The following is an 18,436-nucleotide window of genomic DNA, read 5'->3' on the forward strand; positions in this document are numbered from 1 at the left end:
GCAAGCTCTAGGAACCAAAAAAGAAAAAATATACAAGGTATCATGGGACTGTTTCTAGAGGTCAATTTACATTTCTGATGGTTGACTAAGTCTTGTGATAGATAAGCTTTTCTTTTCCTAGGATAATCCCATTGGGAAATGTATTCCGCAGGAATTTCCTATGTAAATCCTATATATAATGTATTATAAATGTATATGTAAATAAATAAATACTAAATGCACACACATAGAGAGGGGGAGCATTTTTAGTGCTGTTTATGAACAACCTGTGAGAAAAGTAAATACCATGAGAGTGAAATTTCCATGGCAGAGACTGGACAATATGCAAGTATGTTTTTTACCCCCCCCCCCTTTTCTTTTTAACATTTCTTTTAAAGACAAAGAAAGATTGTTTTCTCTATTGTGGTATGTTTACGTGTCCTGTGATGAATTATTTTCCTACTCTGTAGTTCTTCTACACAGTTCTTCTTCAGGTACATAAAGCAGACGTTACAGCTCTCCATGTGCTATACTCCATATATGAAATATCTAGAATTTATCTAGGGAAACATACTCTTTCCCTGAAAGGCATAACCCAAAATATTCAGCTATTTATCTTCCACAATCCATGCAAAATGCTCATCTCTTCCATGTTTCCTGTTGATAATGTTTCCTCCTTTTGTAGCACAACTTCTCTTTCCTCTGGAAAGGAGGTTTAAAAAAAAAACCCTCATAGACTACAAAATTTTTCCCTGGTGCTGATCACCCGAGGGGCATTTCTGGTGGTGAGTATGTTGCTTAGGCTGCTGTCTATTCCAGCTATGGAAAATAGCACTTTCACGCAGCCCTTTATAATCTGACCGTGAGATCAGGTACACAGAAAAATCTCTGGGCAGAGGCTGTTTCGATATGATTGAGATGTTTGAAGAACTTGATGTCTGTCTGCTATTGTCTTCAAGTTCAGCCTTTTTCCAGACTAGGACATATTATTCTGTCTTTCAACCTGTCCAGCCAGATATAGGATTTCCCCAGTTGCCAAACTGGCTATGATCCAAAAAGTTTATTTCCAAATCATTTATCTAGGATCAGAAATAGTTTCCCCAAAAGAACAGTTTTGTAAATGGCTGTGTTCACTGATGAACTTGAACAGTGAACTTGAACTGCAACACTGACAGTGTAATTCTCACCAACCAGTTATTTTATTTTGTGTCTCTGGGAAAGTACGTTTGAGTTCTGACTCAGGAGGCTTGAAGCCCACGTCTCCCCGGACCTAGTAGTCTTTGCTGAAACTTTTTCGGGCTGTATAGCAGAGGAAAGCAAGAAGAGCAGAAGCTCCTTCCTAAGGAGCGTAGGGCATTCATGTAGATGCTGCCAGGTGACTGGTTAATAACTGAAGGCCGGAAAAGAATTGGCCCCAGGTGGACCAGCTGCTTCCCAAGCGTTCTCGCTGAAGTACGAAGGGCAGGGACTGTTTTCTGAGTAGAGATAGCTTCTCTGACAGATCTTCATGAATAGAGAAAGGCTTTCTCAGTAAGACTGTATGTGTTGATTAAGCTTCTGGACTCGTAATTAGCCAGGAAAAATATTTAAAACTTCTTGGTCAGTGATGAAACAGTATCTAAACACATATCAATAGTGAAACATGGATTTTGTGCTTAGCCTCAGGCAGGACAAACAGTAAGTATTCCTTTTTTTTTTTTTTTAAAGTAAGGACTGACTGAGTGAATTCCAAAAAGTACAAGACCACAATTGGATGCATGTGTGGGGCAGTGACCTGCATTGCAAGTCGGAATTCTTGACTCTCCCCTAGCACAAGCTTTCTAGAATTTGCTCGGTCATCTGTGTCACCTGTGAGGACATACGTGCTTGTCTCCTCCTGCTCCAAAGCAGGTGTTGGCTCTCTCCATGTCCTCTGCACATTCATTTCTAGTACAGTCTCTCCATTGCCAAGGCAGGAAAAAAAAGGAAGATGGGTATTGGTGGGGAAAACCAATAAGGCTCTCCAAACCTTAGGACCCCATCTGACTGAGCTCTTGGCCCTGCCTTTATTCTGGCCAGTATTTTCTACTAAAAAGACTGAGACGTTTTACTTATATTTTTGTCAGTTGTTTTTATCACACACACACACACACGCCCTCCCCACACACACATTCTAGGCTGGAACTTAAGTCTGGACAGCAGGACAGCAGACCCGAGTCTTACCCATTTCAGGTTTTTAACATGTATGATGATTTAAATCCATTTTGTAAGGCAGAAATACACTGTTAAGGTTTCCACAACTAAAACATCCCACGCCCATCCTCACCCCCATAGGCACGTCTAACCACTTACCGTTTCATGGACTGTACTTTCTTTTTAAAGCTCTATTTGTGTTCTACAAGACAGCCTCTTTCTCCAAGATTAACGTTTCTTATGATTGTTCCTGACAATGGATCCACTTCCAGGAGGCCCTGCTTAGGATAACCAAAAAAGGGCATGGAGCGGGCCGGTTTTGGCAGCCTGCTCACAGTTTCGAACTTTTTAGGACTTGGATTTTCTGAGGAGTGATATCCTGAGCATGCCTAGGGAATGACAGGCATCTGTATGGGCAGACGGCCTCACCTTGGCCGGGTGTCGTCATTGGCTGCCTATTAGAAAAGCTACAGGACAATGCATACCACCGCCCGCCGACTGTAAACATAGGGGCTGTGTGTTCACTTAGCATGGACTTCTGGGAGGGGCCAAGAAAGGGCGGTCTGCAGTTTTATTGAATAGAGCAGTGTGCATTAGGCTGGCTGCCTGCCTGCCTGCTCTCTTGCTGTGTTGCTTAAAGGAATCCCGGCTCCCTTTCCGACGACAGCGAGACGTCCTCCTCTGTGGGAAGAAGCTGCAGCCGCAGAGGTAAGTCACCGCGTCTTTCTGTTTCTGCCCTCAGGGAAGCCTGGGCCACTCTGCAGGGTTTAGGCAATGTTCCTGGCTAAGGCTGCTGGAAATGCAAAATCTTTCGAGGCTGGCAACAGACCATGTAAATTCCTGAACCCAGCCTGGACCTCCCTGACCTGCCGATGTTCCCAGAAGGTCAACATGATGAAACTTCAGGCTTTGTCTGAAGACGGGACAAGAGGAAAGATCTCATAGAAACAGAATCATGGACTAAGGGTGGCTTTGCTTAGGATGTGCTTTTGTTTCCAAGAGGGATGTGGATTTTACGTGGTGTCAGCGAGTGCTCTGCTGGGCTGTCCCTCCAACAGTTTCTTTTCCATCTTCTTTTAGCAGACATTTAAATAGGTTTCAAGTTTCACTTAAAAAAAAACAACAGCAACAACTTTTTAGGTTGTTAAGACAAAGAGTGGGGTTTTTTTTTAAGCTAATTTTAAGCTAAGTAACACGTTCCTGTTTCTCTGCTACTAGGATTTTAGAAGTGGGCTTTCAGAGATGTAAAGAAATAAAGTCAGAGTTCTACCACGAGCACTAACTGAGCTGGTGCCGCTCATCTGCTATTTGCTGAAACCGAAGATGCCTACAGTGTCTGTTTTCTATAAAACAGAACAGCAAGAGAATGCGTGCGTGAGTGGGTGTGTATGTAGAAATCATGGTTAACTTCCTACCCAAATATATCTTGGGAAATCTTTCTTTCTGTTGGAAAGTACGCCCAGAGGGTCGGAAAAGATATGAGCGGGGAGAATGCTCCGGAAAGCAAGCAAAAGAGCTTTTATTTCCAGACAGATGTATTTGGGCACCTCAGACAGTAATGCAAGTTGGTAGTTCCACATAATGCCTTTTAGAAAGAGCTGATTGTGAAGGGTGGGGGAGTTTCAGAGTTACATGTGGCAATACATGGTCAAAAAAGTAGAGGAGAACAAAGTGCTTGGTATTCCCAGGTCCCCTCTAGTAACGAGGCTGTGGAGATGGAGTTGTAAACGGAAGCAGTGCAGCCCCTTAGTGTCAGGCAAAACCAGACATGCCTGGCTAGAACTTACTGAAGACAAGGCGACCTGCAAAAGGAAGAGCAAGTACTTTGAGCAAGCCTGATTATTTAAAAAATAATATTCACAGTAAGGACTAGCATCTCCAGATGACTGCTTCCACTTCCTTTTTTCCCATATACTGATGCTTTAGGGTTGGGACTCGCTGGGCAATCCTTGTGTGTAGAAGTGTGGGGACGGCTTCTTGAGAAGTGATGCAGGGGAGCAGCGTGCTGTGTGGGCTTCTCTCCCTGCGACAGCTCTGAGTGAGTGTAAGAGAGGCTCCAGAGGCACACACACAGGGAAGGAAGGTTGTCCTTCCCCGGAAGACATCAAGTTCCAAACTTTGCACAGGGTTTTTAATGTCAATCAAAACACAGAGAGCAATTTCTTTTTCAAGTGTTCTCTAAACCATAGAGGGAGTGCGGTCTGGAAGGAAACCTGCAGTCTTGGATTTGAGGATCAGCCCATTTGGAAGCCAACCTCCTGGAATGCCGGGAAGTTCATTTTCTCTATGGTCAGCTTCTCCCAGCCCCCTCGGTGCTCCCCACCCCCAATCACTACACAAAACATTTTCTGAAATAGCACCATATGGTGAACTTCAGGTAGCTCCTGGTGCTACTTCCTTCCTGTGGAGAATGATCTGGAATACGCCTTCCCAAACAGGGAGGTAAATAGAACTCAGTGAAGCCATGGCCTGGAAACTTTTATTCTATTGATATCATGTAATGAAAAACATAAAGACAAAGCTCTAGGTGAAAAAAAAAATGCAGAAAAGAATAGATCTTAGAACGTGTAAGGAATGTACTTAACTAGTTTACAGGTTAAGTATGAGGTTGTTTTATTTTTGAAAGTCAATAGAAGCTGGGTATGGGGGGAGTAATATACAGCTTTGTCCATTCTGAGACTGACACTTATATGCTAGAGGGTATCAAGTCAGATAAAAAAAAAGTTGACTGTAAGCCGGGTGTGGTGGCACATGCCTGTAATCCCAGCACTCAGGGAGGCAGAGGCAGGCAAATCTCTGAGAGTTTGATAATAGTCAAGGCTGCACAGAGAAACCCTGTCTTGACACCCACCCCCAAAGTCAATAGAATATACAGTTTAAAGCATTCAAATCAAAAGATTCCCTTAAACATGTGAATTTTACATCAGAGAAAGAAGATACAGGTTCAGATTTCAGATTCCAGGGTCTAAGGGAGACATGTGAATGAATTTCCTGACAATGGGGCTATTCCTGATTCTCATAGGCTCTTCACTGGCCCACATCTGTCCTGTTCTCTGCAGGTGGACTAGATTGGTTTAAAGGTTGCCATAGAAGATTCCAGAATTTAGTGTGGCTATTTTCTGTGGCCTTTTCTTGAAGACACACACAGTTGTGTCTACTGGTTAGCCATTCTCCAGTGAGACAAGAAGTGACTTAGAGATGGACATGAGAAGGGTTTTGCCAGTTCTCCATCTGCCTGGTGTCACATGGTTTGGAAATGTGGTGGGTGAGGCCCTGGTTGGGAGGTAGGGGGTGGGGGTTGGGGAAATGCTGACAGAGCGGAATGCAAATAGCATGGTAGGACTGGGAAGGAGGTTAGGGAGATGCTGCCAAAAGGATTTTCAAATTTTAAGGAGGCGTTTTTCTGGGTAAATCTCTCACAGCCCAAAAATAGCACCATTAGTGTCTTAACAGAAAGTCCCTCTTCTCTTGTCTCTCAAGCTGATCTAGATGCTCAGAGGAGTTGTTCATTTAAAGAGACATTCTTAGTTTAGGCTTAACTCATGACCTCCAAGAGTAGAGCTTGATTCTGGTTTTGGTTCTTTTGCTTAAATAACTCTGACCTTTAAGAATGTTATCAGCTCTTTGGCATGGCTGTCAGCGTGCCTCTCTTCCCTCCCACAGTGGCTAAGATGTGCAAACAAGATGAGCGGTTCTGTCTCCTTTTCCAGTAGGCCCATGCAGCCTAAACTGCTTTCAATTTTAAGCTGGCTATTGAGCTAACTCTGGGTGGCAACCATCATTTCTTATCTAGTTTCCCTGAGTTCTCTCCTCCTTTCTTGTATTTGAGAAACCTTGCATAATGCTTTCTAGAACCCTAATCCTAGAACCTTAAGAAGCTGTTCTATCCCAAGGTTATCTGAAATTTGGCTTTGAGAATCAAAGACCAGGAGTAGACATATAACAGAAGGCAGAACAAGGCTATCTATGGTGCAGAGTGATGTCCAGGAAGCAGGAAATGTGAGAAGCCAGGTGAACAGACCAATGACAAAGTGCTGACAACAGATAGGCCTTAGTAAATGAGGTGGCTTCTCTGCCTCCAGCCAAAAGGATGGAATTAATCCCGGCTCGTCATGCCTGGGCCTTGTAGGCAGGATGAGGTAACCAGCAGCACCTGGCTGGGGTTTCGGCCCTTATTGAGACCAGATTTCTCTAGAAGTTATGTCTCTCACCTATGCTGGCTTCATTGTTTAGTATTCCCAATTTTAACTTAAGCCCCTATGCTACCCCTAAGCCCCCTTACTCTTTAGATGTTCAACTGACCAGCTTCCCCATCTCCTAGCCAGACATGGAGCTTTCCTGTGTTTACAGAGTTGGAAGTCAACAGGAGCTTAGCCCTAGGATGAGAACCAGATGACAGCAAGTGTCAAGTGCAGATAGTCCTGGATAGGGCACCGCCAGCTGTCTTCAAGCTGAGAGAGAAGAGTTTTAGATAACTTCAGATCTCATCTCTTGTTAGCTAATCTAGTCTACTTAGGAATTCACAAACCTGCTGCCTCAGCTTGCCAATGAGTGCTGGGGTTACAGATGTGGTCCTCTCCATAACCCACTCAGGAGTGTCTTTCTTTTTTTCTCAGATGTGGTGGGAAAATGGCTGTGAACATGCTGACATGTAGGAGAAGTGTGCCTTATGCATCCTCCATTCCAAAGAAAAGGACCCACATCCAGGGAAGGCATAGTTTTCAACAGGAGTTCGTCAGGGTTAGAAAAAGTCAGAAATGGCTGCTTGCAAGGGTATTCCAAGAGAGCACCAAGAGACTAATAAAAGAATTGCTAAGCAGAAGTGAGGAACAGTTGGACTTTTAAAAGTATTTTAAACAGATTGGGTGTTCTTTGTAAATGTTCATCTTCTTGCATGTTTTTTGCTGGTTTTTTTCTTTTCTTTTTTCTTTCTTTCCTTCTTTCTTCTTCTTCTTCTTTTTTTTTTTTTTAAGCACACATATTCAGCAATGATGATAGCTTGATGAATGTTTGCTTCTTTTCTCCTGAGGCTTCTGGCATTGCTTTGTGAATATGCGGATGAAAGCACTTGACCACCACCAGGAAATCATTTTACTTGGAGAGGAACATATTAAGTAGGAGTACATAATTAGTTCCTTTTAAGCCCACACAGGACATTCCCTTTCTTGTCTCCTAAGACATTTTGCTGGGGAGCTAGATAGACCTCAGCTATGGGCCAAAGACTAGCAGGATCAAGGTAAAGTGACAATAGGAACAAGGAACAGTTATATCAAAGGTGGAATTGGAGGTCCAGTCTCAGCCAGAAAGGCTAGAGAATTCAAAATAAGGTATGTCAAGACTTCTAGCCAGAGAAGTATAGAAGAAATAGTAAAAGAAAGGAGTCAAGCAAACTTTCCAAATCAGGCTGTCACTAATCAAGACTCTGTGCTGACAGGTTTGGTGAAGTGCTGGAGAAGACTTGACTCAGAATCCGGGATGAGTGGGTTCTTCTGCTTCTAAGCAGCTGTAGCTAGAGCAAAGGGGTGGGGTTGTAAAATACAGGAGCAGTAATAGAGAGGTCGGAGATTAGGGTACAGTTCCCCAGAGATTGAGATTAAGATTCAGATGGTCAAGGACAACATCAGGAAGCTGTGGGTCTCAAATCTGTGTTTCCGGTCCTGTAAACTCAGCTACTCCAGGCAGCTGTTCTACCACCTGGAACATTCCTTGTGTGCTTCAGGTCAGAGTCTGAGAAAAGACATTTGATTGGTCCAGGTCCCTTAGCAGAGCAGATGGTCAGAGGCTCTGGGGTATCAGTGTTTTACTCAATGAGTCTGGCAGCTACTCTCCCCGTCAGGGATCATAAAGAAAAGCCCAGGAGGCCTAATTTCAATTGAAGAGAATTTTGGGTGAGGAGGCAAACAGTTTGGACTGACCAAAAGCTCTCAATGGCTATCACTTGAATTTTTCCTGGGAATGAGTTTGTGGAGAGGCAAACATCCCATGAGGGGCTCATATCATTCTGAATGACCATCTTCATATGGCATGGTAAGCAATCTTAAGAGAGGTCACCCTTAAGTGGACACCACTAGTAACTGAAAAGCAAAACATCATCCTTTTTAGAAAGTCTCTAAAGAAAAATATAATGAGATTTGCTGTTGGCAAAAGGCTTTGTATCTGTGTGTGATAGGGCTTCTCACCTAAATAAAGACAATCTCTCCACCAGGAAATTAACAACTGAACAATTTTAATAAAGAAAAATTAGTGCACTAGGGCAATGCCTCAGTTGAGATGAGCGCTTCCTACACAGGCATGAGGGCTTGGGGAGGGGACACTTTGGGGCTTGTTGACAGCCATTCTAGCTACAGATTCAGTGAGTCTCAAAGAAATAAAGCAGAGAATGATAGAGAAGAACGCTTGACACCCTCCTTTGTTCTTTGCTCTTTGCAGGGACGAGTGTGTTCCCATGCATACACACCCACCCACCTCCACACACCTGCACATACACCACACAAACACATAGCACAAAAGCTCTTTCATCTCAGTGAAAGTCGTAGCTCCTGCATAAACCGAGTAGATTCTGCCAGTGTGTTCTTAATCGGTAGAATCTGTGATCTAAGTGGTGTTTACTCTTCAGTCTCTCGTTCACCAAACGCTCTCATGATCAAGGAGAACGGAGGCGCTACAGTCTCTGAGTTCTGAGCGCATTGGCAGCACCGTGCTCCATTCTGGGCCCCTCTTCCAATGAGCACTGACAACCGTATACTCAGAAATGAGTATCGAAGGCCAGGTCAGGAGGGCCAGGCAAACAAGGACCAGACAGGAGATCTGGAGGTGGGTATGGACAAGGAAATGGAGGTGCATTCAAGTATGCATTCTAGTCTTTGGGGTGCCTTTTTACAGGGATGTGAGAAAGCACCTGTCTCAAGACAGTATAAGTTCATGGAGTCTTTAAGCTGCTGGTATTTGGGATATTATTTAGCCAAGGGAGTCCACACTGTGACATGTACTATTTGCTATTGTGTGTAGAAATTTGGAGGTCTCAAGAAGAAAAAAAAAATTGAAACAAAAAGGACCTGGGCTTGGATGTAGTTCAGCGGTGTGTCACTTGCCAATGACGCAGAAGGCCTTGAGTTTGATCCCTAGCACAGAATGATGAACAGATATTAGTAACCTGCTTTTCATTTTCTAGGTAAGAGACAAAAGTCTAGCCACTCACCCAAGTGAAGCGGAGTATGTCCTGGTAGGTCAGAGTAATGCTTACCTGTTGTGTTATGCAGGATTCACAAAGCAGGCATCAACACCTCAGGAGTAAACATTCAGCGGCCCGACGCAGCAAAACCCCAGTCAATATATGCTGAATGGAATGCACTGAAGAGGCTGACCAAGGCCATGTCCTTTGTTAATGGCGGAGGTCATGCTGGGTCACACAGCTTTGAAGTTCCAAGCAGTTTCTGATAAGAGAAGATGCTCCACTTTGCTGATTGCCAGCATCAGTAGCTCTTGGGCAGCCTCACAGCCAGAATAATTTCAGAGCCTTTCGACCCGGCCCTAGAGGTTCCATCCTGCTGGAGTGGAATCTAGGCATCTGCAGCTTGGAAAGGCTCTTCCAGGCTCTGATGAAACATCCTGCCTCAGAAATTATTCTGGTCACTGGTGTTTACAGTAATTCATGGCATATGATGGAGTTTATTATTCCTCAGAAACCTATTTTTGTTTAGATGATTTCCCCCCTAAAAGTTACAGCTGTTTATCCCAAATAATCCATTTCACCAAGCCTCTTTGGAAGCTCTGAAGCATTTATCTGAAACTCCTCCATCTTCCCTATCCTTTTACTTTTTTTTTCTGTCTAAGCACAAAACTATCAGTCCCATAAGGCTGAGCTTGCTGATGAGATTTCCAGTGTTTGCTTTTGTAGAGCACTAGAAATGTGGCAAGAATAAAATTTCTCATGGCGTTTCCACGTCTTGTTCCAGCCACTGTTACTAAGTGGAATTAGAATTTCTTGGGGGAGGGGCTACTCCAAGAAATTTTCTCTTTGTAAGTTTGTATGTCTTTGAGCAACTTTAAAGTTCAGTGAGGCCAGTTAGTTCCCTTAGCAGGAAAAGCAAAGTACATATTCTGTGTGTGTGTGTGCATGTGTGCATGTGTGTCTGTGTGTCTGTGTGTCTGTGTGTCTGTGTGTGTGGCTGTGTATCTCCTCATGTCTTTCTCTTTCTTCCTTTCCTTTTTGTGGCAAGTAAAATAAATCCTAAATGATATATACCCTGCACCCAATGCCCCCAAGACTGGGACCAGGCAGCCCCTAGCTTAAATGCTCTCCCAGGAGGTCCTTTCAGAAGCATTTGGGCAAAAAGGGACAAGTTTTCTTTTGCAAGGCAGAAAGTTTACCCCAGGGTCTTTTGTCATTCTGCAGCTCAGAATATTGTATTGCTCAAAAGAATGACCTGTATCCTGAGCACCAAAAACACATACTACATTCACTAAAGATTTTACAGCTTAATTCCTCATGTGATTGGCCTGAGCCAATAAGAGTGAGAGGATCAGGCTGGTGAGACGGTACAAGGGGTGAAAGTGCTTGCCTCCAAGCCTGACGACCTGAGTTCAACCCCCAGAACCACATGGTGGAGCAAAACTACTCCTGCAAGTTATCCTCTGAAGGCCGCATGAGCCTGTGCCCCTTCTCTCACACAAATAAATAAATAGATAAAAATAGAATTGAACAGATAAAAAAAAAAGCCACAATTGGTTCTGTTTTTGCATGAATGCTGTTTGCTTTAAAAGAGCCAGCGCCTCTGGTGTGGGTCTAGGGGTAGAGTTTGTGGAAGAGAAGTAAAAAGGACGAGCTCCCACAGTTGTACCCCCAGCCCCTCTCTCCGTCAGTGTCCTTTCTCTCATGCTCCCCAAATCTGAAAGTTAAACTTCCAAAAAATTTGAGAGCTAGTTGTAAAATATGACCAGTATTTTAAAATTGACCACATAGGCTCATCATTCTGTATTTAATATTAAAAGATAAGTAACAAATACTCAAAATCCACCCCTTCCTTATTAGCCCACTATATTCTGTTAGCAGCTGTTCTCCTGTGATCAGTTATATCTCCTGAGTCTATATGATGACAAAGCATATGAAGTTACCTGTTAAGTGACATCATGAAATGAACCATGATGAAGTATACAGCAAAGAAACCAGCACATACTAACATTCACACCCCCTACTCCAGCTTATAATTAAACATTCCCTAGCACACCATTGACCCTAGAATATCGAGTGTTAAAATTAGCTTTTACACAGAAGAGAGCCAGTTGTTCAGTGCTTGGAAAAGTATGTGGCATCTGGGTGCAGTGGCACACTCCTGTAATTCCAGCATTCCAAGAGGCAAAGGCAGAGGCAGGTGGATCTCTATGAGTTCAAGGCCAGCCTGGTCTACAAAGTGAATCAAGGATAGCCAGGGCTACACAGAGAAACCGTGTCAAAAAAAAAAAGTATATGTTGTGTGCCAACAATTCTGTAGAGATTTGTTAAGTGAAAGTAAAGAGTGTTCTTACCAAATAATTTTACAAAGGAAGAAACCCAATTATGACTGAGTGAAGTAATATCTAAGGTTACTATTATGTGGAAAAAACAGGATTCAGACTTGGATGATCTGTCTCCATAGTCCATAGGTTTAATAGCTGTGCTCTGTCATCTAGCTTAGATAAGTCCAGGACACAGGGACTCAGTTTTGCAGGTGATCTTTAAGGCAGGACCTTTTTGACAAACTTTGGAGTCACACAGACGGGTGGAAACCCCAAACTTAGTCTATTTCTTCACTTGATTATAAAATCAGGATAAGCACTCCTTCATTCTAAAGGTTAGAAGTGATAACCGCAAACTGCATTGAATACAACTGACACCAGACTACACATCATCAATTATCCACTGTGACCGCCTGCAGAGGCTCTCTGCAGGCATCTGATGCCCTTACAGGCCCCACCCTTTGCCACCCACTTTCCCATACTACTTCCTTCTTCAACATCCTGCAGATGGAAGAATGGGGTTGATTTCTTTTTGTTTGTTTGTTTGTTTGTTTTCAAGACAAGGTTTCTCTGTGTAGCCTTGGCTGTCCTGGACTCACTTTTGTAGACCAGGTTGGCTTCGAACTCACAGAGATCCAACTGCCTCTGCCTCCCTGAGTGCTAGGATTACAGCCACTGTGCCCGGGCTAGGGTTGATTTCTCTAATGTTTGGGTTTTTTTTTTTTTTTTTTTTTTTTTGGAAAGAAGACAAAGACCAGTAGATACAAGTTCTAGGGCACTCGGATTCACATTGGCAAGGGCGCATTCTAACTAGGATCTTCCTGCTCTGTGAAAGATAGACTCCACATCAGCTTCTCCTGAGCAGTTGTCTTTACCCTTCGTCATGGGCCTAGGGCTGCCTTTTATAAGAATTCTTTATGAAATATTATTATTCCTAAGGCTAGATTTACACCCCCCCACACACACACATAGAGAGAAATGGGCTTTTTAATGTTTTAGACCTAGAATGGGAAATGGAAAAAAAAGAAGGAAGGAGAGGGAAGAGATCAAGAAAAGAGAGGAGGAAGATGAGGGAGCTAGGATGGGTGAGAGAGAGATTGGAAAAAAAAAATCGAAGTTGGGAGCAGAGGACTAGCACTGGGCCACTGGTTGACTTGAGACCTTCTAGGTCCAGGATGGTGGCAGAGATAAACTACCTCAACCAGCTACCCTACTGGGACACTCACTACAGGTCAGCACCTTTTCAGCAATGGCCATCTGAGAACAGCCAAGGAAATCAAATAGCTGGCCCCAAGTGACATATATGGCAAAACGGCAGAGCGAGAGCCGGTGTCACTTCCTGATGGCAGCCCTATGGCGGTCCTGTCTTCCCGGGAAAGTGACGGGAGCCAGAGCACAAGGTTTCCATAACCAGTCATTAGGACCTGTCATGGAGCCTACTGCAGTTCAGCCAGACTGAGGAGCAGCGTCACTCCCGGCCATATACGGAAGTGGAGCCAAACGCCGTTCCTCGCAGGCCTGACTCAAGTCAAAGGCAGACAGGATGAGAATTCTGGCCTGCAGCAAGTAGGAAAAACCAGAAAGAGTGGTGCAAAAACGAGTTTGTGCGCTCTTTTCTTGGTGGCCCAAAGATGTCAGCAAGTGGGTTCTATGCCTGACCACGCGGGGAAAAACGTCATGGAATTAGGTACTGAAGGATCAAATGACCTGGACAAACATTTCAGCTGTTTCGGTGTTCTGTTTGTCAAATTTAGGTTCTCAAAAGACAGAGCTGGTTGCGTGAGAAATGGATGGATTTTTGAGGGCTCTGCCTCTGCCCAGCGGAAGGACTCGGGGTTCGCTTGCCTTGCCCTCGGCTCTACAAGTTTGTTTACGGATCACGTTTAAATTAGATCTTCTTTGCCCGGCTCAGCACATTTGTGCGTCGCTCTTCACAACCAGTCACAATCAGAACTTAAGAATGCAAGACTGGTAGCCAGTTTCATTGGAAAAACCGAGGCACAAACAATTAAAATGACCTGTTCAAGATCAGCTGGTCTAACCTTGCTTCAAAGAATGCCCACTCTTCCAGACAGTTATAGGATGACATCATTTCCTCAAAGGTTGGGGTGGGAATGGGGGTTAAACAGTTGGTTCACTTCTCCTAACATGCATCTTTGGCCTACCTTACCTGAGAGAGACAAACAGAAGCCAATTTTGTCACAGTTCTCAGGTTAGAAGGCCAGGGCATCCCCGGGCTTGGTTCCTTCCAGGGCCATGAGGAAGGCTGTGCTCTCTCTAACGGTTCACTCTCAACTAGATAGTTGTGCCCCTGCTCCTGTGACACTATCTCTGCTTGCGTCTGTGTCCCCATCCCCATTCTTAGAAAGCCACTAGTCTTACTGTATTGCACCCCATGTCCATGACCTCTTTTTAACTTGATTGTCTCTGTAAAGATGCAAGAAAGAGCCTATTTTGCGGTGAAGGGATTAGTGTCCCAACAGATGAATTAACCCGGAATATGCCCCAATTCAAAATCGAGGTGGAAACTCACGTGGCATGTTTTCCGAACCTCCACAAGACCCTACTGCTGACTGCAGTCCCTCTACCTTCGAGGCCTAGGGCACAGCTTTGCTAGAAGCCGCTTGACCTTTTGAACTTGCCCTTGATATTTACTTTCAGCCTTTCACAATGCGAAATTCTGATCTGGTGAAAAGTCAAACGAGGTCTGAAATGACGCACTGAGGCACAACCTCGCTTGCTGTGGCCTATCTGTGGAAGGCTGGGAAACCACAGCGCAGACAGTCTGGTATGCGGCCACCAGGCTGGGGGAGGGGCTGGTGGGAAGGCTGCGCCAAGGCTCGGTCTGAGGGAGAGGTGAGCTACCCTGGAGCGGCCTAAGAGACAGGCAGCCCAGGGGCTGTGTGGGCATCCGCAAGGGCTGGAAGGAGCCGGTGGCCATTTTCAGTGTTCTTACAAAAGCTCATCTCTGCCAGGAACCGTGTCAATACAGGGGAAATATTAGGAGCCTACACATATTTGTGCTATGAATCATGTTGTCTTTGCTTCTTCTGTCTCTTCTCAAGCTTAAAGCTCACAGGCTTGCTCGCAGGCTCTGCTCTAGGCGGCCCTCCTGACTGTATCTGCATTTTCTCTGCCAGAGCTCATAGTGCTGTCCTGTCTCCTTTTCCGGTTTATTTTCTTTCTTTTCCGGTTTATTTCCCTTCCTTCTCCGTGTGTGTCCCAGTTTTGCTCTTTTTCATCAATCCTCTGGCTCAGATCAGAACTATTGAGGAGGTGACCGTGGTCGTCCAAACTGGGGGACTCTGGGAAAAAGACAGGAAGAGCGTCCTCAGAATAGCAGTCATAGGCTGGGAGTGCCCACGCACACTGGGGGGGATGGTCATCCTCTTAATACTTTAGCTTCTCTCCTGTCTACCACTCAGTTTCTGTACCTTTCTTTAAAAAGACACTTATTCTGATTCTTTTAAATTCCCGTTCTAAGAACTCATGTATTGATCTACTTGCTCCCTCATTTCCCTCTTTGCGCGCTCTGCTGGTTCCCATACCCCCACTTCGGGATGCAGCCTTCTGTTTTTGTTTGTTTAATGTCATGTTATCTTGGCTTCCTCCTCCTCCTCCTCCTCCTCCTCCTCCCCCTCCTCCCCCTCCTCCCTTCTCCTTTCCCCCTCCTTCCCCTCCCCCGCTCCTCCCCCTCCCCCCTTCTCCCCTTCCTCCCCCTCCCCCTCCCCCTCCTCCTTCCTCTTAAAGGCTAGCTCTGTATACCACTTCAGAGTGGAGCCCCAGGGTTCCAAGTTGCCTGGGGTCTCACGCCAGCCCTAGCTGCTCTGTCCACCATTGCACCCCTCTGCCACGAAAGTGCCAGTGACTGTCACGTACAGTTAGTATGTACATGTATCTTGGCTCTCACAGGACATACTTTCTGTATCTGTACATAGGTGCACATTAGAGTTGAAAATGATAAAAAAATATATGGCCTAAAAATGAAAAAAAAATTAATATAGTCAGAGCTAACTGTATTGCTTTCGTTATGGCTTAGTGGTCTGCATTGTTTATATTTTTAAAACTGTATGTGCCAGAGACCCAGCAATAACTGCTGTAGGTTTAATATACGTAGATATAAACTTTGAGGCAAAAAAAAAAAAGAATAAACATTTACTTATGCCTCTAAATGTGTATGGTGTGGGGGAGGGGGTCAGGGGGTCAACAACTGGTATCTTCCTCAATTGCCCTCCAACCCTCACCCCCACTCCACCCCCCCCTTTTTTTTTTTTAAGACAGGGACTCTTGTTGAACATGGTCCTCCCTGATTCAACTGTGCTGATTGACCAGGGGAGTTCTAGTGACCTGCCTGTCTGTCCCCAGCACAGATACTATAGGCGTGCAGTGCCGTGCCTGACGCTGGTTCCAGGGATCCAGATTCAGTTCTTCACGCTTCCACAGAAAGCAGTTCTCCAGCCGAACCATTTTCCTGGCTCTTCAAAGCGATTCTTTTTGGGACCAGCCATGGGCAGTTGCTAGCTTGTTCTGAAACACCATTTGAGTTGTCAAGATAGATATTAGACTTTGGGTTGCCTAGGGACATTCTAAGCTCCCCCACAGCTACAAGGGGAGAAAGGAGAGCATGATCCCTTTGAGAGTTACTGAAAGTCAGTCTGTAGCTGTCTGAAGTACTCAGTGGTCTAGAACCATGTCAGCTACAAGACGGCATGCTCATGTGGTTACCTCACCAAAACTTTCCTCCTCCTCTTCCTCTTCTTAAAACTAAAGAGACAGGTTTTCCTGAAATAGCCACTTTCCTCCCCCACCCCTTCCTGCTCCTCCTTGGTGTCTTCCCCCTCCTCCTTCTGTTTTCTGTTTCTTCTCCCATTGAGATGTATACTGCTGGAAATGTCTTGTGACCATTGGGCACCTTCTGCTTTAGTGTTGATGGCCTGAGAGCTCTTGTTTACAAATACCCGTTTCCAGAGGTCGATGATAAATGCTTTCCCCGTACTCTTCAGGGTAGGAAGCAGTTATGGGGCTGGTGGGGTGGAAATGTCTAGCCATCACCCTGAGAGTTGGTGAGGTAGTTAGGATCAGCTGGCCCGGAGCTGCGGGCCCATCTGTGTTTGTATAAATAGGAAGCAAGGAGTGTGGGAGTTCGATGGTTGCTTTATTATTTTTTTTTCCATTTCATTAAACTTTCATGTCTCTCCATATTTTGACCTTTACTTGTGCTGTTAAAAATACAGCAGTTATTCTTTCCACTGGGAGTGGTTACACCCTGATAATTCCTTTTCAAGGTGTTTCTGGTCAAGGTCAATCTTTTGATGGCTGGACACACATTTTGTAGGGGCTGAGGTTCCAGGTAGTGGCCTATTGGGTAAGGACTCAAGGACCTTCCTTCTTACCACAGCTGTGTGACTCTATGGCCTCCTTGTGCCTGGCTGTCCTTAGCCGAACTTTTCCTGTAATGCCCAGGTAGGGAGGACAGCGCTTTCATAGAAAAAGACTTCAAGCAGCAAGGTTTCTTCCAGCACAGACATGGTTTTCTTCCCTTTTCCGTTTGTAAGCAGAAGACTCTGCTTGGGCTTGGGCAGTGGGAGCAAGTCAAATCATACTCAGTTTAGGCTGAAAAGACCCATCCAAGGTTTCCAGCAGTCTTCCCACACGTGAGAGCTTCAGCAGACTCCTTTGTCTGGGAGGCTCCCAGGATCAGGCTTCTCTTCTTCCTACCCACCTAAAATGTGTAAAAGATGCAGTGTGTGTTTAGTATAGAGAGAAAACATGGAGGGCTACTCCGTCACTGCTGATACTGTCTCAGGTTATTTCCTCCATATGCTTCATTTTTTCAGCTGACACATGACTTGCGTGTGTCTACAGTCTACAGTATGCTGATTCAAAGTGCATAATCCAATGCATACACAACGATAGGGTTCTGGTTTTCCTCTTGTCTTTAAATCTCCGCATTAACAGGTGTGGGCCAGAAGAGGCATCTCGGGTATAAGGCATTTGTCATGTGAGTAAGATGATCAGAGTCTGAATCTCCAGTACCCACATCAATGCTGGGCAGCTGTGCCATGTGCCTTCTGCCAGTGATTCCAGTGCTCAGGATGGAAAGACTGGGATCTCCCAGTCTGGACTGGCTACCCAGACTAGCAGGAATCAGTTCGGTGAAGAGCAATCAAGGAAGACCCAGCTGTCAAGTTCAGGCTTCCAAGGGCACTTGCACACATGGGCATGGGCACGGCAATACTCATGTGCCTACACACAAGGAAAAAGGCACACAGATACGACAAACACACACATGTGTTAAAAGAGAGAGAGGGAGAAGTCAGAATTGGCAATCATCTTTGGAGAAACTCTGAAACCTTCAGTGCTGCAAAGGGACAGTGAAACAGGTTAGCTCCGACTCAAGCTTTTTCCTAACACAAATATCAGCGTTACCTTCTTTTTAAGCCTTGTATGTATCCAACAACTGTACAATCTTAAGAGTCATGTTGCACTATGATTTGTTAATATGTCTCTAATCTGTATTTGAAGTTCTGACACATGAGATCACATATGTGAATATTCTCGTGTTGGCAATCACTGTGATTTTAATATCATATAGCTGAATACATTCAAATTTTGAAATGCTCTAAAAATATAGAATAAAAGCATGTTGGAAACCAGTGACTGTGCTTGGGGTTAAACTTGCATAAGCAACCATATGGGTGGGTCTTTTTTTATTCTTTAAATAAAATTTTATTTTGAAATACTTTTAGGTTTACAGTTGCAAGAATATTACAGAATTCTCATACCCTGC

At 44.6% G+C, this 18,436-nt stretch overlaps 1 protein-coding gene across 7 annotated transcripts in view; it reads left to right on the forward strand.

The window, feature by feature from the left end:
- The first annotated feature begins 2,544 nt into the window (after positions 1 to 2,544).
- The window catches only part of Cald1 (caldesmon 1), a 172,662-nt gene continuing 156,770 nt past the window's right edge, over positions 2,545 to 18,436 (forward strand). For 2 of the 7 annotated variants that reach the window (XR_009590746.1, XR_009590745.1), the window contains exon 1: positions 2,545 to 2,859. The gene's annotated coding sequence lies outside the window, so the exon portion shown is untranslated. The remainder of the gene's footprint in view (positions 2,860 to 18,436) is intronic. The other 5 variants (XM_060380166.1, XM_060380167.1, XR_009590750.1 and 2 more) reach the window with 5 other exon arrangements.

Source organism: Meriones unguiculatus, chromosome 3 (genome assembly GCF_030254825.1).
Source record: "Meriones unguiculatus strain TT.TT164.6M chromosome 3, Bangor_MerUng_6.1, whole genome shotgun sequence".
Taxonomy (NCBI): domain Eukaryota; kingdom Metazoa; phylum Chordata; class Mammalia; order Rodentia; family Muridae; genus Meriones; species Meriones unguiculatus.